The following is a 27,107-nucleotide window of genomic DNA, read 5'->3' as shown; positions in this document are numbered from 1 at the left end:
TGGGTGGCTCAGTGGGTTAAAGCCTCTGCCTTTGGCTCGGGTCATGATCTCAGGGTCCTGGGATCGAGGCCCGCATCGGGCTTTCTGCTCTGCTGGGAGCCTGCTTGCTTCCCTTCCTCTCTCTGCCTGCCTCTCTGCGTACTTGTGATCTCTGTTGTCAAATAAATAAATACAATCTTTAAAAATTTTTTTTGAAGATTTTATTTATTTTAGAGAGAGTATGTGTGAGTGGGGGCGTGGGACAGAGGGAGCGGGAGAGAATCTCCAGCAGGCTTCCCACTGAGCCCAGAACCTGATGCAGGGCTTGATTTTACGACCCTGAGTTCATGACCTGAACTGAAACCAAGAGTCAGGCACTTAACCAACAGAGCCACCCAGGTGCTGCAGTGAGAGAGAACTGTAAGCAGACTCCATGCCCACCTCCAGGCCCACAGGGCCCTATGTGGGACTTGATCTCACAACCCTGAGATCATGACCTGAGCCAAAATCAAGAGCCTGACACTTAACCGACTGAGCCACCCAGGCACCCCTCCCTAGCTCCTTAAACCCACCTTGTTCCCTTCTACCTCTGGGCCTTTGCACACACTATGCCAGCTGCCCAGCATGCTTTTCCCTCTCTGTCTCTACCCTTCTCCACCTGGAGAATCGCAACTCCTCCTTTGGATCTTGGCTGAAACCCTACTTCTCAGAATTCCTCCAGGGCACCCTTAGACCAGGTCAAATCTCCCCTGCCATGAGCTCTCCAAACTCTGGATCAGTTCCTTAGGGTTTGGGATTACAGTGCTGTGTGACGATTTAACTAGCCCGTGTCACCTGTACTCTGCTGTCTGAAATATAAAAAGAAGGGCTGAGGATCCTCATATGCAGCTGGGTGGGGGGGAGCATGAATTAGCACAACCGCTTTGGAAAACCACCTGGCCGTATTTACTGCTGTGGCTTGAGACTGTCTCCAAGCTGCTCATCCCCTTTGAGATACAGACTCAGGATGTGTGTGTGTATTCTCTACTTCTTCAACTGCTATGACAAATATATGACTACATGTATGTAACAATGTGTATATTTAAATAATAATATAATAATGAAAAAAACAAAAGCTACCCAGCTGTCCTTTCTAGTGGACTGGACCAGTAAAAGGAAGTTCCATCGCCCCACAGAATAGCACACAGCAGTAGAAAGGTTGAAAGTAGAAAGAAAGTGCAGCTACAGACCTCAGAAGGATGGATCACACACACACATAATAATACCAAGCAAACAAGGCAGACATACAAGATCCTACAGTATATAATTCCCATTATAAAAACTTGAAATAGAAACTAAACGTGAGTACTGAGGGATGCCCGCTCCCTTAGGTCAAAACATAAAGAAAAATCAGGAAAAAAATGGCCACAGTTGTCAGGGGGCAGTTCCCTCGGGTGGGGAGGGAGCACGGAAGGGGCTTCTGGGGTGCCAGCCACGTTCTGTGTCTTGCCCTGGAAGGTATGTGTTCATTGTGCAACAGTTCACTAAATGGTTCATCTTTGTTTTCTGCTGTGTGAGTCATGGGTCCCATGGAAAGATCCCCTGTGTCAGTCCTAAGTTGGAGGGGTCCCCACCCAAAACCTACCACTTTGGCCCTCATGCACAGAGAACCACCCATTCTCCCCCCCCCCCCCCGCCATCTTCTTTTAAGCCTCTCTTTCCAGTGCAATGAATTTCTTCTGGTGTGCAGTGCGTCCCTGTCCAAGGGCTGCAGATCTCCAGGGGCAGGAACAACCCGAACAGCTTTTGTCTTGGCACTGAGGCCGCCTGGCCAGAAGACACGATTAGCTCTTTTCTTTAGAGTGTGATAAGGATGGAGGGTTGATTGCCCCAGAAAAAGGAAAAAAACAAAACATGAAAGAAACAGTGAAATAAAACCGCAAAGAAATAAAAACTCGAGTTTCGAGTTTTGCAGGCCACCGAAAGACCAGGAGATCAGCTGTCCTGGAGGGTCAGATAACAGGGCTGGGACAGCATAAGAATAGGGAACTGGGGCCCTGAGGTGGGGTGGCTGAGTGCTGCCCAGGGTGGGCTGGCCTCTAGGTCCACAAGAATTAGGTCTCTGGACTTGCTGTCCTGGCTGTTTGCCTGTGACTTTGACCTCCCTTTCTGTGCAGGCAGGAGGGTGGGCCTGGATCCTGACCTTGAATCTTGGTCCTGGCTGGGAGAGCAGAAACACTATGATTTTTATAGGACCTTGGAGCTCAGATCCAAGTGAAAAGGGGTCAGGGGCTTTGAGAAGCCTGGCTATAGTTTTGGATTATTAAATCCAATGTTTTGGGATTATTAAATCCTTGATCATGAACTTCATCCATCCATTTAGAAAACACAGGTAAATCTCCTACTCACCATTCTGTCAACAAACGTGAATGGAGCTTACCTTGGGCTAGACTCTACAAAGCATCAGGTTACAGCTGGAGTGACCAACTGGGTTTGGTTTGTCTGGGATTTTCCATTTTAGCCCTCAGGCTAAGTACCTAGGGGCCCCTCAGTCCTAGGCAAACCTGGCTGGTTGGCCCATTCTCACAGAGCTCACAGCAAGGTAGAAGAGGCAGGAATTACAAACCATGGGATGAGCATTTCAGTGGAGGAAGCACAGGGTGGTGTGAAAGCCCCGAGGAGGTGCCTGGTCCAGCAGAGGATGTCTAGGAAGGCTTCCTGGAGGAGGTGACATCTAAACTAAGGCCTTCAAGAGGACCAGGGTCAGGCAGGAGTAACAGGGGGAGGGAGATGGGTTCCTGACAGGTGAGAGAGGCAAGAGCCTGGTGTGTTGTTGAGGGAAATCAGGGGCACTGGGTGGTGGTGAGAAGGGTTGGGGGAGAGGCAAGGGGACCCAGAGGGCTCATGTCATGGTAGGACCTTTTGGCTCAGGGTTGGCACCTACTGGGCATTTGGAAACCCTATTGGGGGGATAGAGAAATGAACTGGAGGCACCAAGTTTATATTTAAAGATTGTCCTGGGGACGCCTGGGTGGCTCAGTCAGTTAAGCTTCTGACTCTTGATTTCAGCTCAGGTCATGATCTCAGGGATGTGAGATCCAGCTCCACGCTGGGCTCTGCTCTCAGTGTGTAGCCTGTTTGGGATTGTCTCTCTCCCTTTGTCCCTCTGCTCCTGCCCACTCTGCCCCCAACCCCAGCTTGTTCTCTCTCTTAAAAAAAAAAAAAAAAAAAAAAAAGAATTGTCCTGGCCCATGTTGAGAATGGGAGGAGATAGACTGGGGGAAGAGTTAAGAAAGAATTAAGAATGGATATAAGGAGACCACAGGGTAGGACTGCTTATTAATCCTTCCAGATGCTCAGGCTCAAAGCCTCATCTCTGGCTGCTTGCTTTCTCTCTGGCCCAGCAAAGGATCATCAGTATATCCAGCTGCTTCTCACCTCCTCCATCCCCATCCTGGCATCCCCGGCCCAGGTCAGCTTTTTCTCCATAAATCTTCCCACCTTCCAATCTACCATGCGGTCGACTTAGTTATTTTCTTTACTCTCTGCTGCTTCCCCCTCCAAGAATAGCGTTTCTCAACCTCAAGCCACTGGCATTTTGGACTGGATAATTCCTCGTGGAAGGGAGCGGTCCTGTAAGTTGATGGATGCAGGAGCTCCCCTCCCCAGTTGCTGGTAGGAGGATGTCCCCAGGAGAGGAAGGGGGCAGGATCGCCCCCAGTGGAGGATTGTGGCACTGCAACGTCAGAGTCCTTCACTGTGGTCTCCCCAGTGCCTGAAAGGCAAAGCCTGCCTCCCACTGGGGCTCCCCAACAAGGGCTGGAAGAATGAATGAGTGGGAGGTGCTGGCTTGAGCCAGTAGGGAAGAGAGGGATTTGGTGCCATTGTGTTTGTTACAGTGAAAACACCGATCCTCTTCATAATCCTTTCTAGGGCTCCTATGTGTACTCCTTTCATCTTACAACAGAGGAGAGGGTCAGAGAGGTTAAGCAATGGGAGTAAAAATCTCAGTCGTTAAGAAACCAAATTGAGAGTTTTTCCAAGCATTCCATACCCTCATAGAACAATGACTGCCATTATGGAGCATTTGCTACCGGCCAGCCTCTGTGCGGTTGTTGCATCCCCTTGTTAAAGCCTCCAACGACCTCATCCTGTTTTTACCAATGGGACTCTGAGGATCAGAGAGGTGGGGCGAATTGCCCAGAGTCACACAGCCTGGGTGGAAGGGGCCTGTCTGGCTCAGGAGTCTAAGGCTGACTTCTAAGTGGGAGACAAAGAGGCACAACCTCTCCCCACCCCACCCCAGATAATTGCATCACCCCAGAGAGTCTTTCCTTTGCCTTTTGTCTGCTGAGGACAGATGATCAAAGGGCTCCCACTGACACATTAATTATCAAGGTCGCAGAGACTCTGTGAAATTCACAAGGCAATTCACAAGGCCCTCAGTCAGGAGAAACCTCCTGCTTCTTAACCTTGATTCAAGCCTAGCCCAGTGGCGGGGTGGGGAACTGGGCGAAATGGGGCTGGGGGCTTATAGCATTCCTGCATGGGAGGTCAAGTCAGCAAGCCCCTGAGCAAATAGAGAGTCTTTTGTTTCTTTCTAGCCAAAGAGAGTAGGACCCAATGTTAGCTTAAGTCTCCACTGGGTTGGAAGTGGATTGTAGCAATGGCCTTGGGGTGGGGGGTTGTTTTGTTTTGTTTTGTTAAATCCCCTTATATTTTATCTCTTCCTCCCTCCCTTTCTTGGGAAGCTTTCCCAGGGGGCCTGGAGTGGAAGCATGTGATAGGCACCAATATTGCCTGAACTTCAGCCAGGAGGCCCCCAAGCCGTGTTCATAGCCCATTTTACAGATGGAAAGCCGAGACCCAGACTTCCTGGGAGACAGATGGGTGCCCTCTGGAAGCCAAAGGTTGTTTACGTTCCTCTTTGTGTAGCCCCAGCCTGACAGTGTTTCCATGACATAGCCTCCCTCTTTGGCTATACACTCCTTATGTGGAATGTCTGTGAACAAGTATTTATTAATCACCTACTGTGTGCCAGGCACTGTCCTCAGCCTTTGACGTGGGTGGTGACTGTGGCCGAGCGTGGCCAGGCCAGGCGAGTACTCTGGGCAGACCTCCCTGGGCTCCGGAAGAAAAGCCCCTTTGTTGGAGCCACGAACCAGCCTCCCAGTGCAGCCGCTGGAAGTTTGCCATGTGGACCTCCGTCCCTGCCTTTCAAACCCTCCTTTGACCTGAGTTCAAGGGTCAGCTGCACACATAATATAAAGGCGGCCATTTTTAAGTATATGGTTCAGTGGTGGTAAAACAGTTGACATCGAACAATTCTGAGGTTACAGGTGCTGAGCCCCTTGTCATTGAAAATCGGTGTATAACTTGACTCTCCCCATAAACGTAACTACCAACAGTCTGCAGGTGAATGACAGTCTTTTATTTATTTTATTTTTTTAATTAAATTTTTAAAATATTTTTTATTTGTTAATTTGACAGAGATCACAAGTAGGCAGAGAGGCAGGCAGAGAGAGAGAGGGAAGCAGGCTCCCTGCTGAGCAGAGAGCCCGATGCGGGGCTCGATCCCAGGACCCTGAGATCATGACCTGAGCTGAAGGCAGAGGCTTTAACCCACTGAGCCACCCAGGCACCCCTAAAAATTTTATTTATTTTAGAGAGTGTAGGGGGAGGAGCAGAGGGAGAGGGACAAGCAGACTCCACAATGAGCACAGGGCTAGATGCAGGGCCCAAGTTCATGACCTGAGGTAAGATCAGGAATTGGACATTCAACGAACTGAGTCCCCCAGGTGCCCCCGTTGACTGGAAGTATGTTAATGCATACTTTGTATGTTATATATAATCTCCTATAATCTAACAATAAAGTAAGAGGAAAGAAATTGTGATTAAGGAAATCCTCAGGAAGAGCAAATCATAGTTATTGAAAAAAATCCCAGGCACCTCCCAGAATGCCTTGCACCCAAGAGCACCCCCATAAATACTGAGTGACCACATGCGCCCAGGAACTCCTCCAAAGTGCTCCCTGGGACTAATCCTGTCCCCACCCTGATCTCTGGGAGTTTGGGAAATGGAAACCTACTCCACAGGCTAATGGCCATTTAACTGCTCCCTTCAGCGAGATAATGCTGCTCTTCTTTTCTAGAAATTTCATTTGCCTCCCCTGAGCTCCAACCAGCTCTTTCTGGTGGTGGCCTTCTCGCCGTCCCCACCCTCCCCCTGCCCACACCGGGGCCAGACTGGGAGGGCAGCTCCGTGATAAGAGAATCACCGATCCCCTTTCACGGGCAGCACTGCCCTCCTTGGACCCATCTCAAGGTGTCCGGGGGCTTCAGTTTCCCCTCACAATGAGGGCATTTAGCCGGACTCGCCTCTCATGGGACTTCTCAGAGGCAGAAACCGGAGGAATAGCGGGGAGAAGAAATCGAAGAAACAGAAGCCAGCACAACTGGCCATTCCAAAGGCCATGCGCTGGGAGAATGAGACCCTGCCAGGTCAGATTTCAGAGATTTTTTTAAGGAAGTGCCTCTGCGTGGCTTGTGTTCCCCACTGGTGAGCTGATAGGGCACAGCGCCCGGGGGAGGACAGAGTCAGAGGCCCCATTCAGACAAGCCAAGGCAAGGGTCCAGCCTGAGCGGGGCAGCATGGGGACCAGGAGAACAAGGGCTCTGTGTTCCTGGGCACAGGGCTGGAAAGCACATGCCCCTAGCTCTAGCCCCGCACTGGACGCGATCAGAAATCCATGATGTGGCTGGGCAGCCCCAGGGCCATGTGACCTTGCTGTGAGCGCTGTTTCCTCGGTAAGCTGCATTTGGGATGAGTTCCGCCTCTCTGCGACCAGGCCAGCTCTGGGATAAAGATGACTCTAGGAAGGAGCCAGGTCCATCCCAGGAACCTGAGGCGGGGAGGCTTGGGTTTTCTTGCCCCGGAGACACTGAAGAGCCCAGGGGAAGGGGTTGCAAATCCTAATGCCATCAGGGGCCAGGCAGGGGAAGTGAAGGCCGGTTTGTGGCAGACCTGGCAATGTGGGGAGCCCCTGCCACGTGCGGTGGCTCCATGTACCACAGCCAGTTGGTGAGCCAGGTCCAGAGGCCACCTTCTCCGTCTGCTGGCTAGGTAACCTCAGACAGGCAATTTGATCCCGTGCCTCAGTTTCCCTACATGGAACTTCGGGTTAGCACCAGCATTTGTGAGGCTTAAAGCATTCACACACAAAAGCACTTAAGAGCTAATTTTCTCTTTTAAGACAAGCAAGAGGGCTGGGTTTGTATTCGAGAGCTCCAGATTAGGGCGCCTGGGTGGCTCAGGTGGTTAAGCCTCTGCCTTCAGCTCAGGTCATGATCCCAGGGTCCTGGGATGGAGCCCCACATTGGGCTCCCTGCTCAGCAGTGAGTTTGCTTCTCCCTCTCCATCTCCCTCTGCCTCTCCCCCTGCTTGTGTGCTCTTTCTTGCTCAAATGAAGAAATAAAAAAGCTTAAAAAAAAAAAGAGCTCCAGATCATTAACCATTGGTAATGAACTCAAATTTTAAAAATCGGTAAACAACAGTCTGTCCCCTGGCTGTCGGTAGATGACAGCTTGTGGGCCGTCCTGGCAAACTCTGGCCAAAGGTTTTGGGCAGATGCGGGCTCCAATGCTGGCTCTCCCCCTGCCTGGTTCTGGAGCTTGGACAAGTGGCTCAATTTGTCTGTGTCATGTTTGCATTGTCTGGGGTATCCGTCAGGAGCCCGGCAGGAAGTGATCCGTCACTCACATTGGGCAGTGGACGAGAGTTTAATGCTGAGGTGTGGGGTGATGTGGGGAAATCACAAGGGATGGGATAGCACTCCAGAGTTAGTAACAGGGGGAGACATTCCTAGTGCTAGTTCTGGGCAGTGGCAGGAAGTAGCTGTGTAGAAAGGACCACCTATGGGAACTGGAGTGTTCAGTGGAGGGGCTCAGCCAGCCCTGGTGGCCTCACAGAGAGCGAGAGGTACTAGGGGGAAGGAGTGCCCTGATCATTCGCAGCCTAACAACTCACTTCCTGCTCTCCTAGTGGTCATACTGAAGGGGAAGTCAGAGAGCTGGAGAGCCTGTTGGCGTGGTCCATGCAGACCGCCCCTCAGGCAGAAATCCCGGCGGGGAAGGGGCAAAACCGGTGATGTTGCTGACAGCCTCAGTTCTGGAAGGCTTTCCTTAGTCTAGGTGAAGTGTGGTGCTCGACACGCAGAGGTTGAAGGTATTCTCGTGGTTATTGAAGGAGGGAAGGGAGATGCAGGGCAGGGGCAAGTAGAGGGCCCCCCAGGTATTGAAAGGCGTGTTCGTTTCCTATCGGGACTGTAACGCATTACCCCCAGCTGGTGGCTTAGAACAGCATAGGGTCATTCCCTTAGAGTTCTGAAGGTCGGAAGGCCAAAATGGGTCTCATTGGGTTCAAATCAAGGTGTTGGCAGGTTCCTTTGGGAGGCTCCAGGGGAAGGTCATTTCCTTGCCTCTTCAAGGTTCTAGAAGCTGCCCATGTTCCTTAGCTCATGATCCACTTCTATCTTGAATCGATCGTGCCACTCTGGTCTCTGCTTCTGTTGTCGTATCTGCTTCTTGGACTCTGACTTTCATGCCTCCCTCTTCTAAGGATCTTTATTTATTTTTAAATATTTTATTTATTTATTTGAGGAGAGAGCATTCACAAGCAGGGGTCGGGCAACAGCAGAGGGAGAGGGAGAAATAGATCCCCAGCTGATCAGGGAGCCCGATACGGGGCTCCATCCCAGGACCCTGAGATCATGACCTGAGCCGAAGGCAGAGGCTCAACCCACTGAGCCACCCAGGCATCCCCTCTAAGGATGTTTATGATGATACTGTGCCCACTGAATGATCTAGGGTAACCTCCTTGACCTCAAGATCCTTAATTTAGTCCATTTGCAGCGTCCCTTTAACATGGGAGGTGACAGAGTCACTGGGGATTAGGACATCTTTGGGGACCACCACTAAAAGGTTCTAGAATCTTCTCAGGGGGGAAATATATTCCCACTGCCATGCCCAGAAATCCCAAATGCCCTCCATTCATGTCTCTTTTTTGGACTAACGATGTTCTCAAACTCCAGTACTTCTTGATCTGCCCTCCAGAATTTTCCCAGAGCAACGTATTTATCTTTAATAATGTTTTTTTTTAAAGATTTTATTTATTTATTTGACAGACAGAGATCACAAGTAGGCAGAGAGGTAGGCAAAGAGAGAGAGGGAAGCAGGCTCTATGCTGAGCAGAGAGCCTGATGCGGGGCTCAATCCCAGGACCCTGGGATCATGACCTGAGCCGAAGGCAGAGGCTTTAACCCACTGAGCCACCCAGGCGCCCCGCAACGTATTTATCTTTAAATGGAACTTACGTCAACTCACTGTTGTACTCTGTGTCATCCTAAGTGACGATACGTGTAAAGGCAAGATTTCATGTTCACTTCTAATTTTTCTAACTGTTCCCATTCAAACAATTACATAACTATTGACATTTTAAGGAAAGCTGATATATGAGCCACCAAAAAGTGCTTCGTAGAATGCTCTGGGTCTGTGTGCACCGCACAGTGGGGAGCTCTGGGCGACCATCTTAAAAGCAAATTTGTTGCCTGAACAGCACATATACTGAGTCCCAGTCTGCCGGCTGCACCATGATTATATTAGTCAGAATGTGTGTGTGTGTGTGTGTGTGTAAGAGGCAGAGACATGAGAGAGAGACAGAGATTTATTATAAGAAATTGGCTCACACAATCACAGAAGCCGAGAAGTCCCCCGGTTTGCAGTCGGGAAGCTGGAGACCCAGGAGAACCCATGGGGTAGATTCCAGTCCAAGTCCGAGTCTGAAGGCAGAAGGACACCGGGGAGAGTGAATGCGCCCTTTTACTCCCAACTTTTTGTTCTACCGATGCCTCCAAAGGATGGGCGGTGGCCCACCTGTACTGGAGGGCGATCTGCTTTCCTCTGTCTACCAATTCAGGTGTTGATCTCAGCCAGAAACACCCACACAGACACCCCCAGGGGGACATTTGACCAAATGTCTGGGCGCCCTCTGGCCCAGTCTAGCTGACACATAAAATTAACCCTGACAGGGACGTTGTGGAAAGAACTCAGAGCGGGGAGTGTGCATTCTGGGTCTGTAATGTTGGGCAAGTCTCTTCCACTCCAGGGTAGGGGGGTCTCAGTTTCCCCAACTGGGTGCTGGGGGCCATTCCTCAGGTTCTCTCAAGTTCAGACACGCAAAGCTTTTGCCGTTCACCCCTTGGTACCTTAGTAACGAGAGGCTGGAACGTGGGGCAGACCGGCCTTGACAGACGGCTAGCGTGTGAGCTCCAGTTACAGGCACCGCAGGGGTCCACCCTCCACCCCAGGACCAGCACGACCTGTACTTCCTGGGCCGCAGGTCGCACCATATGCATACACCCATCATGGCTCTTAGTGGGGACACCGAGCTTTAGTCAGCCTCGCGGCCATCACGTCAGACCTGGAATCCACACTCAGCATATTTTCCAGGTGTTGAAAGACCAACTGACTGGCCGAAGAAAAGGCATGACCATCCCAAGAGGCCAGCGCTTGCTAAAAAGCCCCTCGAAGGGCCGGAAGCTCCCAGAAAACTCAGGAGTGAGCATGAAGGCTCCGTGAATCAGACAGACCCCGGTTCAAATCCCGAGCCACCCCCAAGGAGCTCCCTGACCGTGGGCAAGTTACTTCCCCTGAGCCTCACTGTTCTGATGTTCGTGGGGGTGCTCACGGAAGCGGGTTCCCAAGTGTGTGCTGAGAGTTCCATGAGATCATCTAGGGAGAGCACCCAGCTCAGCGCCCGGCACCTAGTGCTCTAGAAATAACAACTGAAAGGACTATTATTACTTTTGCCACCCACGTTGTCTGGGGAAGATGTAGATGATCCGATAAGCGCCCACGCCTCTCCCGGGCCCCCACAGGGACATGGGGGGACCTTCTGTCAAGACCCTGTATATGAGGAGGCATGTTGGGGTCTCTGAAATGTACGTGGACTCCCCCGCTCCCATTTTGCACCAACAGCTTCCTGTTGCAGTGCAAACAGGATTCAGATGCAACATGCCAAAACTGTATTCAAGAGGCTTCTTCAAGGCCTGCCGGAAGGAAAAATCCCACGTGAACAAAAAATATCTTTAATCGGCGCTACGTTGCATGAATAGATTGGAGATGGGGAGCAAATGAAGGCAGTGGATGTGGTTCGTCACAAAGAAGAGGAGGAGGAGGGGGAAGAGGAGGGTGAGCGGGGTACCCGCCTTGCTCTGCTGCTTTTGATCAGGTGACTTCAGAACAGCCACTTGGTGTCTCCGAACGGGTGTCCCCTCTATGCAAATGGGTCACTCCCACGTTGTCCCCTTCGCGCTAGCTCGGTACCCAGTGAACCCAACCACTAGTAGCTGTTGGAAGGGTTTAAAATAATGATGATGAAGAGGCTGGCACACAGTACGTAGCACCTAAGTGTGACTCTGGGATTTGAACCCAGGTCTGTCTGATTCACAGGGCCCATGTGCTCACCGTGGAGTGTTCTAGGGGCTTCCAGTCCCATGAGGGGCTTTTCAGCAAGTGCTGACCTCTTGGGACTGTCATGCCTGTTCTCCTATCAGTTCCTTGGTCTTTCAGTTACAGGCTAACCCTTGTTACTGTCCTTGCAAGCTGGACCCAGTAGCAGAGGGATCCGTGGAGGAATTTTGGTTGGATTTGAGCAGTGCCTTTCCAAGAATGGCTTGAAATCCAGCCCTGTCTGTATATTTCAGGAACCAGCTCATTTAAGAATCTGGTTTGACAGAGCGCTGCGTTTGGTGCAGGCGGACAGGGGTGGGTGGTGGGTGTCAAGAAATCTATTTAAGCCAAAAAATTCAGGTTTACCAGAAATACCAGCTTTCTTAAATCTCTGCGAGCGATTTCAGATTAGACATGGAGTCTCTACCGGCTTGCAAGAAACTGAATTTTCTATCATTGCTGGGGGTCCTTCACCAGGGATAGACAGGTATCCCCAGGAACTGAGCCCATCTACCTGCCCCATCAACTCATGCAGTCATCCTCCATGTTTTCTCCAAGTTGGGAAACTCTGCCAATTCTGGACCAACCCTGAAGGGGGCGGGGGCAGATCTGTGCCCAGATGGGTATTTCTGGCATCAGGGGTCTCCCCATTTTGCTCTAGTACTGCCGAGACTTTGCAGATGGACCGTTGTTAAGAATGAATGGGACCCCCCTCCCCGCAATGTTTCGGTTTTGCTTGCTGGGTTTGTTTGCTTTTGTTTAATTAACAGACTTTGTGTGGGAGTGGGCATTTTTAGGCTTTATAGAAAAATTGACCAGGCAGTACAGAGTTCCCATATACACTTTCGACCCTGCTCCCCCCACACCTCCACCCTGGGCTTCCTCTATGACAAATATCTTATATTACTGTGCTTGTTTGTTATAGCTGATGAGCCAATACTGACACATTTTTTTTTAAGATTTTATTTATTTATTGGAGAGAGAGAGCATGAGTGGAGAAAGTCAGTGGGAGAAGCTCCCTGCCGAGCAGGGAGCCTGATGTGGACTCGATCCCAGGACTCCAGGATCATGACCCGAGCCGAAGGCCGTCACTTAACCAACTGAGCCACCCAGGCGTCCCCGATACATTATTCTTACCTAAGTTCGAGTTCACTCTCTGTTGTACTTTCTTTGGGTTTTGACATGGTGTGATGACTTGTACCCACCGTGACCGTCTCATTCAGAATAGCTTCATGCCCTAAAAATCCTATGTTCCCTCCCTCACCCTCACCCCTAGAAACCACTAATTTTTTTTTACTGTCTCCATACTTTAGTCTTTTCTGTGTTGTTTAAATTAATTTAGCTTCCAAGATGAAAAAGGAAAGTGGACAATTTTACGTAAAAACTCAGGTGACCAGAATCTCATGAAGAATTAGGATATCCCCAGTAGGTTCTGGATAGCTGAGTTCCAGTTGCTGCCCTCTCAGAGGGGAATGAGCCGTCCCATGCTTTCCTCTGTGTCCTTGTATGGGTGGTGCCTTCTCCCTTTGTTGGCCCCTAGGGCATTGGAGTTTGCCGCCCTGCTCTGGCCTCCTACAAAGACCAGAACAGCCTCTGATTTGTGGGCTGCCTCTGTTTCTTGCCCTGAAAATACATCCCCAAGGCCAGGTCTCACAACAGCCTGGCCACCTGCTTGAAATGGGGAGGAGAAAAACATGGGGAAATCCAACACAAATTTATTCCCCTGGAAATTATCTTATAACCTGTGGGAGGCTCACCTGAAGCCAGGCAAACCCCGCTGCGGGGCCATGTGAGGCTGGGACAGAGTCGGCCAACATCCCGCACTCAGCAGATTCTGTTCCCCCGTGTTCTCCATACAGCCTGCAAGTAATGGTTGTCGGAGGCCATGGACCCCGGCATCTGGCTACGTACAGTGTCCTTCAGTGACTGCCACAGCACTGGGTCAATTATTTATGCTAATGCTGCAACTCACCCTACTAACCCCCTTCCTGGAGTGTGTCGGGGAACTAGACACCCAGAGATTAAATTGCCGGCGGAGCGGCGGGTGGTGGAGTGGAGGTGGCGGGTGCACGGGGAGACTCGGGGAGACGCGAGGCCAGAGCATCACTGAGACACGGCCGGAAATGAAGACGGCCCTTGACCTTGGCCTCGGGCTTTTACTTGGGAGGAAACCCTGCATCTCTAAGCAGTGAAACGCGAGCTGGCATGACGGGAACGTGCTCTCTTCTTCCCCCCCTGCCGCCAGCAAGGCCCTCTGTGGTCCTTAAGCTCAGAGCCTCCAGGACAGGTCGAGGAGTGGTGAAAAGAGCACTTGATTTGGAGTCCAGTATCTGCCCCTTTGTGCTGTGTGATCTTAGGCAAGTTGCTGTGTCTCTTTGAGTCCCTGTATCCGTCTCTGGATGGAAAAGGGAAGGTGGCACGAAGGTCTCATGGGAGTGTCAGTGCAGTTCTCGTATCTCAGGGGCTCTTCTGTCTTCTGTCCCCGCCCTTCTTCCCTCCCCATAGACCCACATTCTGCTCCTGTCCCTGTCATCCTACTCAAATCCTCCCTCTCCCTCTCCCTCGCCTTCCATATTTATTCAATCCACAAGTATTTACTGAGCACCTACTATGGGCCAGCCACTGTCCTCGGCTCCAGGGAACACAGTGGTGGACAAGATAGACAGTGTCCCTGGCCTTGTGAAACCAGCGTCTCATCAGTGACCTTCTCTGTATCTTTTTTTTTTTTTTTTTTTAAAGATTTTATTTATTTATTTGACAGAGAGAGATCACAAGTAGACAGAGAGGCAGGCAGAGAGAGAGAGAGGGAAGCAGGCTCGCTGCTGAGCAGAGAGCCCGATGCGGGACTCGATCCCAGGACCCTGAGATCATGACCTGAGCCGAAGGCAGCGGCTTAACCCACTGAGCCACCCAGGCGCCCCCTTCTCTGTATCTTAAACCTCACGTCCAGCCCTAATCTGGGCCGCCTCTGTCTCTTGCCTGGATTCCTGGAACATTCTCCACACTGTAGCCAGAGTTCCTCCTGAATCACAGATCCAACGTATTCAGGGCTCCCTGCTGCCTCTCAGATGAAACAGAAACTCACCAGCCGTCTTAGCCTCCTTTCTGTCCCCGAAGCTGATGGAGCCCCTCCGGCTTCTGAATGTTTGCCCTTGCCGTTCCCTGCTCTTGCTTTCTGTTCTTAATACAATATCATCTTCTTTTCAGGTGTCACTCTTGACACCTCATTGTCTAGGCAGCCCTCCTTAGCCCTCTCTGTTTCCCCATCACAGCCCCGATGAGAGTAACAGCCAACACACAGACCGTGCTTTCTGTGTGCCTGACTCTGTGCCCATTTTACAGATGAGAGAACTAAGGCACAGAAAGCAAAGTGTCTTTGCTGGGGTCCCACAATGTTACAGTTGCCTCTGGCCACTCCATCATGGGTCCCCTGGGGCAGGGTCTCTGTCTCTCTTGGCTGTGCCTCAGCATTCTTGTTCAGCAAGCCTCTGTGCATGATGAATGACCATCTTGCGCAACAAATGAGCTCATCGCGGTCAAAGCCCTGCTTGAATTGCTCGGAACTGCCTGCTCGTAAGGGGTACTTATTATTCCACTTGGACGGTGAGTTGATTCTGCCAAGGGAGGAATCCAGTCTCTCTGTCCCAGAGAGGCCTGGCTGCCACCAAAGCATCTCTCGCCAGGCAGTGAGGGTGTGGGAGGAGGGTCCTTGCCATCATTTGTTTTTCTCAGACTGTTTTCCAATAGAGACTGCCTCCTCCGGCAGGCAGTGGCGTCCAGGATACGATAGCGTCGGGGGGGATTTCTGCCTGCGGGGGACTCCCGAGGTTTCCTCTTGCACCGAGACACAGGGCCTCGCTTGGCTGGGGCTCTGCTGGGGCCTTAGTGGGGATGTTAGACACGGGCGTGGCAACATGAGAGCCACACCTCGGGACAGCCGCCTCGTTAACTTAGCAGCAGGCTGGACCAGGCGTGAGGGCTGCTGGGGCTGCAGAGGCTGCTGAGCGTTAGGCTGGTTTCAAGACCCAAAGGGCACATGAACCGCTGTGGGATCTGCGGGAGGATGGCTGAGAGCACGGGCAGGGCAGCAAGGGCTGTCGGAAGGACTCCCTTCAGAGCCTGAGGTCTGGTATCTACACAGCTTGCTCCAAATCCTGTCCTGGTTGTGCTGTAGCTAGATATGATTGTGGTGTGATGTGTACTAGAATATTCTCACTTTACTAGATGATCGAGCTGTGCTATCCTCTCTATGCTGGGCTGCGCTATTTGTACTAAACTGTACTCTGCTGTGTTCTGTGTGTACCAACCTGTCTGTTCTATGCGGCGTTACACTCTCTATCCTGTACTGTATTACGCTACACTAAACTATTTCTATTATCGTATGTACTATATTATCTGTACTGTACTGTCCGTACTGTATGCTATACTATCTATCTTCTGCTCTCTGCGCTGTACTATACTGTTACACTGTACTCTGTATTATCTGTATTATATTATACCATCCCTCGTCTGCCACACCGTCTACACTAAGCCATCTGTAGTATGCTGTCCGTTCTATGCTATACTGTCCGAGCTATACTCTCTGGATTATTCTGTGCTCTCTCTGCTACACAATTTGTACTAAACTGTCCATACAGGGATGCCTGGGTGGCTCAGTGGGTTAAGCCGCTGCCTTCGGCTCAGGTCATGATCTTGGGGTCCTGGGATCGAGTCCCACATCGGGCTCTCTGCTCAGCAGGGAGCCTGCTTCCCTCTCTCTCTCCCTCTCTCCCTGCCTCTCTATCTACTTGTGATCTCTCTCTGTCAAATAAAGAAATAAAATCTTTAAAAAAAAATAAACTGTCCATACAATACCGTCTATTAAACCGTTTATATTGTACTGTTATCTGTTCTGTACCACATACACCATGCCACGTAATAAACCCAGATTTCACAGAAACTGAGTGACAAGGGCATCACACAAACTTGGGAGGTAGATGCCCCGATTCAGATCCCAGCTTTGTCCCCTGACGCGCTGTGCATCCTCAGCTTTGCCCTGTGACCTCTCTGAGCCTCCGTTTCCCCATCTGTAATGTGCAAATGTTACTTCCAGTCTCCCTCGTAGAGCTGTTATAGGAAAATGTCATAACGCATGTAGTGGCTGGGACGGGTTGAATTGTGTTGCGTCCCCCTAGAGTCTGTAGACTGAAATCCTAACCCCACCCCCAATACCTCAGAATGGGACTAAATCTGGAAATGGGGTCATTGTGGGTGTAATTCATTCAATTAGGCTGAGGTCATACTGCAGTAGGGTGGGTCCTGATCTAACAGGAGGGGTGGAGGGGTGTCCATATAAAAAGGAAATTTGGACACGGACGCGCAGCCAGGCAGAAAGCCAAGGAACTGTGAAGACAGAGATTGGGGTGGTGCATATCCCAGGAACACGAAATATCGCCAGTAACGTCCCAGAAGCCAGGCGAGAGCTGTGGAAACAATTTTCCCTCATAGCCGCAGAAGGAACCGACACTGACCTTAACTTCCAGCCTCCAGAAGTGGGGGCAATAAATCCATGCTGTGAAAGTCCCCCGGTCTGTGGTATTTTGTGAGCAACTCTAGCAGACGAATCCAGGGGCTTAGCACAGAGCCCGGCGCAGACTGAGAGCCCACTGCATGGTGCCCGTCACTGCTACAATCACTAGTACGTTCCGCTGTGCAATTCTTGTGTAACTGACGGTAGGTCGAGAGCTGGACAGAGCTAGCAGATAGCCCCTTCCCAGCGAGGCTGTGTGACCTAGGTAAGTCAGTTTCTCTCTCAGGGCCTCTTGGTGTCCTAACTCATAAAGGGGATGCTCTGTGGGACCACTTGCATGCCCGTCTCACTCCAGCTTCTCTGTGCCCTCTCTTCCCAGATTTCCCCAATGACCCCTATCATTGCTGTCCTCCCCATTTGACAGATGAGGACACTGAGGCTCCCAGACAGAAGTTACCTGCCCAAGGTCATACTAAGGCCAAGTGGCAGACATGGGGTCAAACATAGACTGTGCATGCTAAGTAAGGCCCTTGGCCATGGAGCTCTAGTGAGGGCAGAAGAGAAAGAGGGTGATCTCAGATTCCGTCCAGGCAGGGAGATGGGATTGGCCCTGTTCCTGTCATTTCCTCCTTTGGGCTTATCCAGCGTCTCCCTTGTAGTCCGTGTCACTCCCCACGCTCTTCTAGTCCTTCTGTTCTCTGGGGGCGAGAAGATGGTGAGGGGGTGTGTGGGGGGGAGTCCCAGATCCCTCCTCAGATCCACATATAGAATAATCGACTGCATGTACCATGCAAAGGGCCTGGTCCTGGGGGGGGGGGGAGGGGGGGCTTCAACCCGTCTAACCCACTTCACACGCAGTGTGACATCCGTGGTCCCCAGGGCCCACAAAGCTTTCTCATTCCAGCTTTATGAATGTGCCCTGCACGTGTATGAACCAAGTTGTGCTTTTTGGGGAAAGAAAAAAAAAGCTATTTTGTTCTGCTTCTCAGCATCTGTTTCCCCCAAAATGCCAAGGAGTTTCCACCTCTGATAAACAGTAAGCAGTCATCAGAAATGCTAAGATGTGTACTCCCAGGTAGCGGAGGAATTTGGCTCAGACCCGCCGCCCAGCATTCTGAAGAACACATTCCATCTGTTTTCTGGAAGAGCTGGGGCCAGTCCTTTCCTTCCCCATCTCCAGATAAGCTCTACCCAGACCTGAGGACGTCAGGAACATATTTGAAGAATTCTAGAGTCAGGTAGACGAGAAAAGTGCCCAGAACTTAGTAGTTCTTAGTAGAACTTAGTAGGTGGCTTTTCCCCATCTATATCACTCATTCATTGCACAACAAAACCAACAACAAAACGAAAAGGTGACCTAAGAATGGGAGAATGTATTTGCAAATGACCTAACAAGGAGTTAATATCCAAGATGTATAAAGAATGTAAACGACTCAACACCAAAAACAACAACAGCAAAAAACCGCCCAAATAATCTGATTTAAAGATGGGCAGAGGAATTGAATGGATACTCTTCCGAAGAAGACATACCGGCAGCCAACAGACACATGAAAGGATGCTCAGCATCACTCATCATCGGGGAAATGCAAATCAAAACCCTGAGATCACCCTACAGCAGTCAGAATGGCTTGTGTCAAGAAAACAAGACATAACAAGTGTTGGTGAGGATGTAGAGAAAAAGAAACCACCTGCGTTGGTGGGAATGTAAAGTGGTGCAGTCACTGTGGAGGTTCCTTAAAATTAGAGCTGGGGGGCACCTGGGTGGCTCAGTCGGTTGAGCGGCTGCCTTTGGCTCAGGTCATGATCCCAGAGTCCTGGGATTGAGTCCCATGCTGGGCTCCTTGCTCAGCAGAGAGCCTGCTTCTCTCTCTCCCTCTCTCTGCTGCTCCCTCTCCTTGTGCTCTCTCTCTATGTCAAATAAATAAATAAAATCTTAAAAAAATAAAAATAAAAATAGGGGTGTCTGGGTGGCTCAGTCAGTTGAGTGTCTGCCTTCAGCTCGGGTCATGATCCCAGGGTCCTGGGATCAATTCCCGCGTCAGGTTTCCTGCTCAGTAGGGAGCCTGCTTCTCCTTCTTCCTCTGCTGCTCCCCCTGCTTCTGCTCTCTCACTCATGATCTCTCTCTCTCTCCCAAATAAATAAATAAAAATCTTTTTAGAAAATAAATAAAAAATGAAAATTAAAAAAAAAACTAGAGCTGGAGATATCCTACAATCTAGTAATTCCGCTACTGGGTACTTACCCAGTGAAAACAACCCCCACCCCCGCCCCAACTAATTTGAAAAGACATACGCATCCCTATAGTTACTGTAGCATTTTTAAGTAACCAAGAGATGGAAGCAACTTAAGGGTCCGTTGGTAGATAAATGGATAAAGAAGATCACACACATACACAAACACACACACACACACACACACATATTCTCTCTCACAGGAATATTACTCAGCCACCAAAAAAGAATAAAATCTTGCCATTTGCAACAACATGGATGGACCTAGAGGGTATCAGGCTAAGGGAAACCAGGGAGAGAAAGGCAAGTACCATATGATTTCACTTCTATGTGGAATTTAAAAAAGAAAACAAAAAACAGACTGACTCATAAACACAGAGAACACTCTGGTTCCAGAGGGGAGGTGGGCGGCGGAGGGAATGAGTGAACTAGGTAAAGGGAATTAAAGGAGGCAGACTTGATTTAGAAACTCAGTCGCAGAGATGAAGAGCTACAGCACAGGGAACGCAGTCAGTGATATTGTCATACCGTGGTACGGTGACAGATGGTGACCACACTTACCGTGGGGAGTATCGAGAATAAAAAAAATCATTCATTCATTGACTATCACTGAAGAAGCACAGGCTCCTTACCAAGTGCTTCCAGTGAGCCAGACTCCACGCCAGCTGCCCCACTCCTCACCTGCCCTCCCAGCAGCCCAAAGGAAATGCAGTGAAGCCCCATTGTACAGGCAGGCAAATGCCTTCAAGAGAGACTGAGTGCTGCTCCCAAGGACGAGAAGCTAGTGTGTGGTGGGACAAGCATCTGAGCCCACGGGGGTCTGACTGGATTCTGAAATCTGTGCTCTTCAGAAGTCTCTGCTGGGGGCACCTGGGTGGCTCAGTCGGTTAAGCCGCTGCCTTTGGCTCACGTCATGATCCCAGGGTCCTGGGATCAAGCCCCACATCGGGCTCCCTTCTCAGCGGGGAGGCTGCTTCTCCCTCTCCTTCTGCCTGCCTCTTTGCTTACTTGTGATCTTTCTCTCTCTGTCAAATAAATAAATAAAATCTTTTTTAAAAAGTCTCTCTGTTCTAAGTGAGGTCTGCTGATTAGGGCTCCCGCCTCAACGATGTCTCTGTTCTAATCCCTTGAACCCATGAATATGCTACCGGACATGGGGGAAGGGACTTGACAGATGGAATGAGGTTAAGGATCTCAAGAAGGGTATATTATCCGGGGTTATTTGGAAGAGCCCAGTGTCCTCCCAAGGGTCCTTAGAAGAGGGAGAGGCAGGGGGAGGGTCAGAGCCAGGGAAGGAGATGCGATGACATTTGCAAGAGGTCTGACAGATGGCAGGAAGGGACCACAAGTCGAGAATGCCAGCGGCCCCCCAGAAGCTAGGAAGTTAAGTCACCAACGTCTCCACAGAGGCCAGCCCTGTGGACGCCTTGCTTTTAAAAGACTTCTGACCTCTAGAACTCTAACAGAATAAATTTGTGTCATTTTAAGCTTCTGTTTTTTTTTACTGCAGCCCTATGAATTTACGAAGCATAGAGAAGAAAAATAAAAGGTGTTAAACGAAGAGCATAAAGCATGTCTTGAGAGCTCGTGAATGTAGGCGTGGCTTCCCAGGGGGACTGAATGAATGAATGATACACGGTGACCTTAGGGCTTGCCTGTGGGACATCCGGGTGGGGTTACAGTCTTCTCCCCGCCCCCACCCCTGCTGGGGCCCAGTGAGGGAGGGGTTGGCACTGTCGTTGTGATCTAAGTCTTTTATTCTCTTATAGGGTTGTTTAACCCTGATCTCGGGGGAGGGGGACTGAACTCTTTATGAAGGAACAGCCTATATATGGTAAAGTAAAACGTCAGGACGTGTCACAAATGTATAGAATCGTGTCGCTGTCGCCAAAGTCCAGATGTAGGAACTCCCATCGCTCAGAAACTTCCTAACGGATATCCCCTGGGGGTAACCCGCCTCTTTGATTTCTGTCCTCAAAGATTAATTTGCCTGTCCTTGAACTTCATATAAGTAGTATCCCGTGGCATCTTTTCTCTTGTGCACGCTTCCTTAGCTCCACATCATGTCTGAGGTTTACTCACATTGTTACACGTATCAGCAGTTCAAGTTCATTCACTTTCCTGCCGGAGGATGTGTGGGGCGTTTCTCCAGTTTGGGGCCATAATGAACAGAGCTGCTAGGAGTGTTCTTGTACAGTCTTGTGGTAGACACAACCGCTCCTTTCTCGTAGGTGTGTGCCTGGGAGTGGCACTGTGGGACCGTAGGACAGGTAGATGGAAGTAGATACCCTGGTTCTCTGGCCTGGGGTGAACCTTGGGAGCACCTTCTTGGCCCACCTCAGCCTTCTTTCCAGAAGATCCATGCTCTTTCATTGGTCTGCGCTGGTCCCCGGGATTATGAGACAAGGAGGTGCAAGAAGGGTCCCTCCCTCCCGGCCCAGGAGAGCATCATCAGACCTGGTGGTTAGCGTTAGGGTGGGTGGGACACGGGTGCAGCTGGAGAGGAAGGGGGCAGGGCCTCTCTCTTTCAGTTGGGGCTCATTCCGTGCTGGAAATCTTTGCGCCCCATGTGGTGAGTTGGTAAGGTGGAAGGTTGGGTTCAGCTGAGTGTGTAGTGATTTCTCCCAAACTTACCAGCACCCCACCTTTGAGATTTTTGCCGTGTTTGCATGCTTTACTTTGAATTGACTTCCTTTTTTTTTTTTTTTTTTTTAGCTGAAAACTATTTATTGAAGGAGTTAACTTACCTGCAAATATGAAATCAGTCGGACTGTCCCTAAGTAGGGGTTAATCCCCATACAGTCTTTAAAAGCAAAACAAAGTTGATCAATTCTGGCCAGGTACTGTTGCCAGCCGGGGCCATACCCCTGAGGCTCCTCTCTGTCATCATGGCGGACTGGTGAACATCAGGGAAGAGTGGCATCGAAGAATTGTTAGAACCCAAGTGAGACTTTTGGTTTAAAGATTTTATTTATTTATTTGACACACACAGAGATCACAAGTAGGCAGCTAGAGGGAGGGAAGCAGGGTCCCCGCTCAGCAGAGAGCCTGATTCAGGGCTCGATCCCAGGACCCTGAGATCATGACCAGAACCGAAGGCAGAGGCTTAACCCACTGAGCCACCCAGGCTCCCCAAGACTTTGTTTTTGATGTAATCAGGGACATTGAAAGAAAACTAAAAAGGAATTACTTTCTCACTTTGTGATCGGATGTTACTTAATGCTGGAATCTTCTCTCGTGCCAAGGCTGGGTCCATACCTGGGGAAGTGCCGGGGTCCTGGAAAGTGGTCTTTATTTGAATCTTGTTATTTGAGCTCTGTAATTTGAATCTGTGGCTTCACCTCTCAGCGTCCTCATTTGTCCAACAGGATCAACATGGCCCCAGCTTTGGCAGCCTGGGGGTTTCCCATGGAATGACCCTGATCTTGGCAGCATCATGATGGGGACAGCTCACAAATCTTGGGGCTTGCAGCGGGAATGAGCATCCAGGATGGCCGTGCATATGGCAATTCCTGTTAGGGCCCTTGCTCCTAAGCAAAGTCATCTGATCACTTCATACTGTTCTAGGGGAGTGTTTACTGCCCTTGGGATCCTGCCAAGGTTAAGTGGAGAATATGGTTCTGGTGAAATTCACACTTTGTCATTTGTTCACAGGCACAGACATTAAATCCCATTCATTGGAGGGTAAACAGGATCTCCCCATGCACCTGCTTTCAAGGAGGTTGTGATTTGGGGAGGGGGTGTCCCAGTCAAACCATCTGGGTTCCAAGCCCGGTTCCACTGTCTACTCACTCTGTGCCTTGACTATGCCACTTCTCCCTGGGTCTCAGTTTGGGAATACTCACCCTTACCTCATCAAGAGATAAGGATGACTGGATTAGATAAGGCACAAAAGACAATAGCCAGATATTTATGAGACAAAAACTGCTACTATAATTATTCTTTCCTGAAGAAGCCATGGGCTGCATTTAAATTCTCTGCAAAGCCATTTGCCTCTTCAATTCCTGATCATCCCAAATCTTTGTGTCAGGAAGCTTCTCCCTCTCAACTGTAATTCTGTCCTCAAATTCTGCTCCTCACAGCCGAGACCACAGATTTTCACAAACCTGGGTGGGAATTCTGCAACAGTTCTGACTCAGGTAAGACCTTTTTATGTAGAAAGTGGCAAAAACACAACTCAGATAGACTCCCTAAGAAGAAAGCAATTTATTTTGGCTTGTAGTCACCAAAACCCATAATACCTTCAGGTATGGCTTGATCCAGGCTCAAAGACCATCAGGTCTTAGCTTTTCTGCATCTCTGCATTTCCCTCATTGTTGGCACTCTGATAGTAGCAAGATGTCCCCAGGAATCCAAGACCACTTCTCTTAGATTCCCTGATCCATTGGGAACCAGGACTTTTGCCAGCCAGTCTTATTGGTTCTAATTTACCTGCTTTTTTCTGAACCAGCCAGGGGTGAAAGAGGGAGGTGGTCTATGGTGATTGGGTTCAGCCTGTCGGGGCCCATCTCTGGAACTGAATCTAGAGTTAGCCTTACTCAAACCACACAAATTGGAGGACATGCAGATTCTGTACGGAACTGATGCTGGAAGTAGAGAGTGTTGGGGAGGGGAGAAAAGGACGCCGGGGTTGCAATCAGCCCATGTCTTGACACATTTCTGAGACGAAGAAGCGATAGATTTTCCATTAGAGACCTAACAGTGCAATAGGTTTGAAGGAGCATCTCTCTATGTGTCTGTCTGTCCATCTGTCTCTCTCTCCTCATTCCCAGTGCTGTGTGGCCTGAAAATAACAAGGTTGGAGTCAGAGTGATGAATGGGGCAAGACTGACTCTGCACTAATTTTGCCTGGAAGCTGCAGCTATTTTGGGCCCCTGCTGAGCCCTGGTTTAGCTTAGTTGGTTAGAGAACAGGGCTCATGAGGTCAAGGGTATAAAAAGGAGCAGAAACATGGGACTGGGGGCACAAGTGTTTGGACCTGATCGAGCTCTGCCACTTTTGACTCGGGCCCTCAGGTAAGTGCTTTACCCTCCCTGGGCCAACAGCTCCACGTCTCCCCCTACTTTCTTTTCTTTCTGTCCCCAGCTCCTCCACTAGGCACACCTACACATCTCAGGTCACTGCCGGATTTCTGACCCCTGGACGGGTTGGATTCCCCTTCGTGGGCTTGTAGAGCCTTAGGCTTCCAGGTACAAGTCCCACTTGTCCCAGTTTCTCAGGGAATGAGGTGGGGGTCAGTCTGTCAACCTCACTGTGCTGCAGTTTTCTCATCTGTCCAAGGGGGATAATGCGAGGGGTACCCAGATCCTGGGGTTGTTGCAGTAATGATCTTGTGTAATTTAAGCATTTAACACAGGAGCTGGACTCAGTAAATGCTAGTTTAAGATAATAATGATTCTAGGGCATCTGGGTGGCTCAGGCGGTTAACTGACTCTTGGTTTTGGCTCAGGTCCTGATCTCAGGGTTGTGATATTGAGCCCCATGCCAGGCTCCCTGTTCAGCAGGGAGTCCTTCTTGAGATGCTCCGCCTCCCCCTGCTCCCCCTCTACTCATGCTTGTACTCTATTGCTCTTAAATAAAATCTCTAAAAAAATAGTAAGGGATGATTTTGACATCTGGGGGATTTTTGAGCTAATGAAATCAACTTTCTAGCCTCCTGTCATGTAAGATCCATGAAACTGGGGCTTCCTATCATTCTCTCCTCTACCTCATTATCTAGCATCCCTTCTGGTGTATAGTATGTACTTAATAAAACTTGTGGAATAAATGTCCCAGGTTTCCCTTCTCTTAAATTCCAGTCTCTGCTCTTGCCAGACCCCCCCACCCAGAACCTCGACTTTCAGGAAGGCCCCGCTAACACCCAGATATCTGGTCCTAAATCTGTGGTCTCCAGGGTGTCACTGACTTTTTAAAGAGTGAGCGAGAAGAGCAGCATGTTTTGGGGGGTAGGACACCCGGCTGGTACGTGTTGTGGGGTCAGGGATGGAGAAATGAAGGAGTCACTGAGAGGCTGGGGAAAGTCAGCTGGAGAGAGCGTCTTTGGTTCTGCCCAGAGCCTGACCTGCAGTGACCCTGTATACACTGGGCCGGCAGCAGAGCTAACCATAAATAAACAGAATGCCCAAACAAGCCCCCCTCTGTTGGACAGACCATTAAAGACCCGAGGGAGGTTACTGCACTTGGCAGCGCCCTCCATGGGTGGCCAAGAAGCCAAAGATGGAGGCTGGGCTCCTTGAGACTTCTTGTGCTGGACAGAAAAAACAAACTGCACAGGACCTGTGGCGGCGGACTTAGCTTTCTCTCCACACCTGCACCCTGCAACCCAGGAGTGCTCCAAGCTGTGTGCTGGCAGTGTTCTTTGGCCAAAGAAAACGTCCTGGGTGTAGAGGTGTGTATTTGTATGTGTCTGTCCCAAATAAGAACCCGCTTTCAGCCTTACCTTGATTTTTATGTGTTATTGCTTGGGTTTCAGTCAAGGTATTATTTAGGTTAAGAAGCTTACTCAAGCTGGACGCAGTCCCTCTATGCCCAGCAGTGCTTTTTGCTCCCAACACGTGTGGCAAGACAGTGGATGAGGATGAGAGTTATAATGTCAGTGGTGACGGTGACAGTAATGATGACGGTGGTGACAAAGATGATGATGGTGATGGTGGTGATAATGATAGTGATGGTGGTGATGGTGGTGATGATGACAATGATGACAGTGACAATGATAGTGATGATGGTGGTGATGATGGTGATGATGGTGATGATGGTGATGGTGATGATGATGGTGATGATGATGGTGATGGTGATGATGATGATGATGATGATGGTGATGATGGTGATGATGATGGTGATGATGATGATGATGGTGATGATGGTGATGGTGATGATGATGATGGCGATGGTGATGATGATGATGATGAAGGTGATGGTGGTGATGATGATGGTGATGATGGTGATAATGATAGTGACGGTGGTGATGGTGGTGATGATGACAATGATGACAGTGACACTGATAGTGGTGATGGCGATGATGATGATGGCGATGATGACGATGACGACGACGATGATGATAGTAGTGGTGATGATGGTGGTGATGACAATGACGATGACAATGCTAACAGTGATGATGATGGCGATGGTGACGATAATATAAATGGTGATGTGATCTCAATGATGATGGGGGTGATGACCGAGCAAACACCCACTGAGCCCACTAGGTGCCCAGCGCCCTTTGAAGTGCTTTCATTTAATGTACTAATTGATTTTATGCTTGGAGCTGCTCTGTGAGCAAGGGTCTGTTGTCACTGGCTCCACCACGTGGCAGCCGTGTGATGCTGGGGAAGTGATTTCATCTCTCAGAGCCTTGGCTTCCCTATCCATAACATGGCACGTCTCTGGAGCACACTCAGTGTTTGACATAAACGTTCAAGAGTTAAAGGTGATTCTTTTTATTTCTCTTTTCTTTTTTTAAAGATTTATTTATGTATTTGAAGGAGAGCTTAAGCTGGGGGAGGAGCAGAGGAAAAGGAGAGAGAGACTCCCAAGCCGATTCCCCGCTGAGCATGGAGCCCGATGCTGGGCTCGATCCCACCACCCTGACAGCATGACCCGAGCTGAAATCAAGAGCCCATGCCCACTCACTTCACTGACTGGGCCGCCCAGGTGCCCCAGATAAAGGCGATTTTTGGGGTGCCTGGGTGGCTCAGTCAGTGAAGCATCTCCCCTCAGCTCAGGTCATGATCTCGGGGTCCTGGGATTAAGTCCTGCCTGGGGCTCCCTCCTGGGCGGGGGCCTACTTCTCCTTCTCCATCTTCTGCTCCCCTTGCTTGCGCTCTCTCACTCTTTCTTCAAATAAATAAAAAAATCTTAAAAAAAAAAAAAAAAGCAATTCTGAGAGTTCCTCATGGGGCCCT

The 27,107-nt window shown here is 50.0% G+C and overlaps 1 protein-coding gene across 2 annotated transcripts in view; it reads left to right on the top strand.

Moving 5' to 3' along the window:
• WSCD2 (WSC domain containing 2) overlaps nt 1-27,107 on the top strand; it is a 117,649-nt gene that overhangs the window by 12,497 nt on the left and 78,045 nt on the right. The window lies entirely within an intron of this gene.

Source organism: Meles meles, chromosome 12 (assembly GCF_922984935.1).
Source record: "Meles meles chromosome 12, mMelMel3.1 paternal haplotype, whole genome shotgun sequence".
Taxonomy (NCBI): Eukaryota; Metazoa; Chordata; class Mammalia; order Carnivora; family Mustelidae; genus Meles; species Meles meles.
This window is presented reverse-complemented; position numbering and strand designations above follow the sequence as displayed.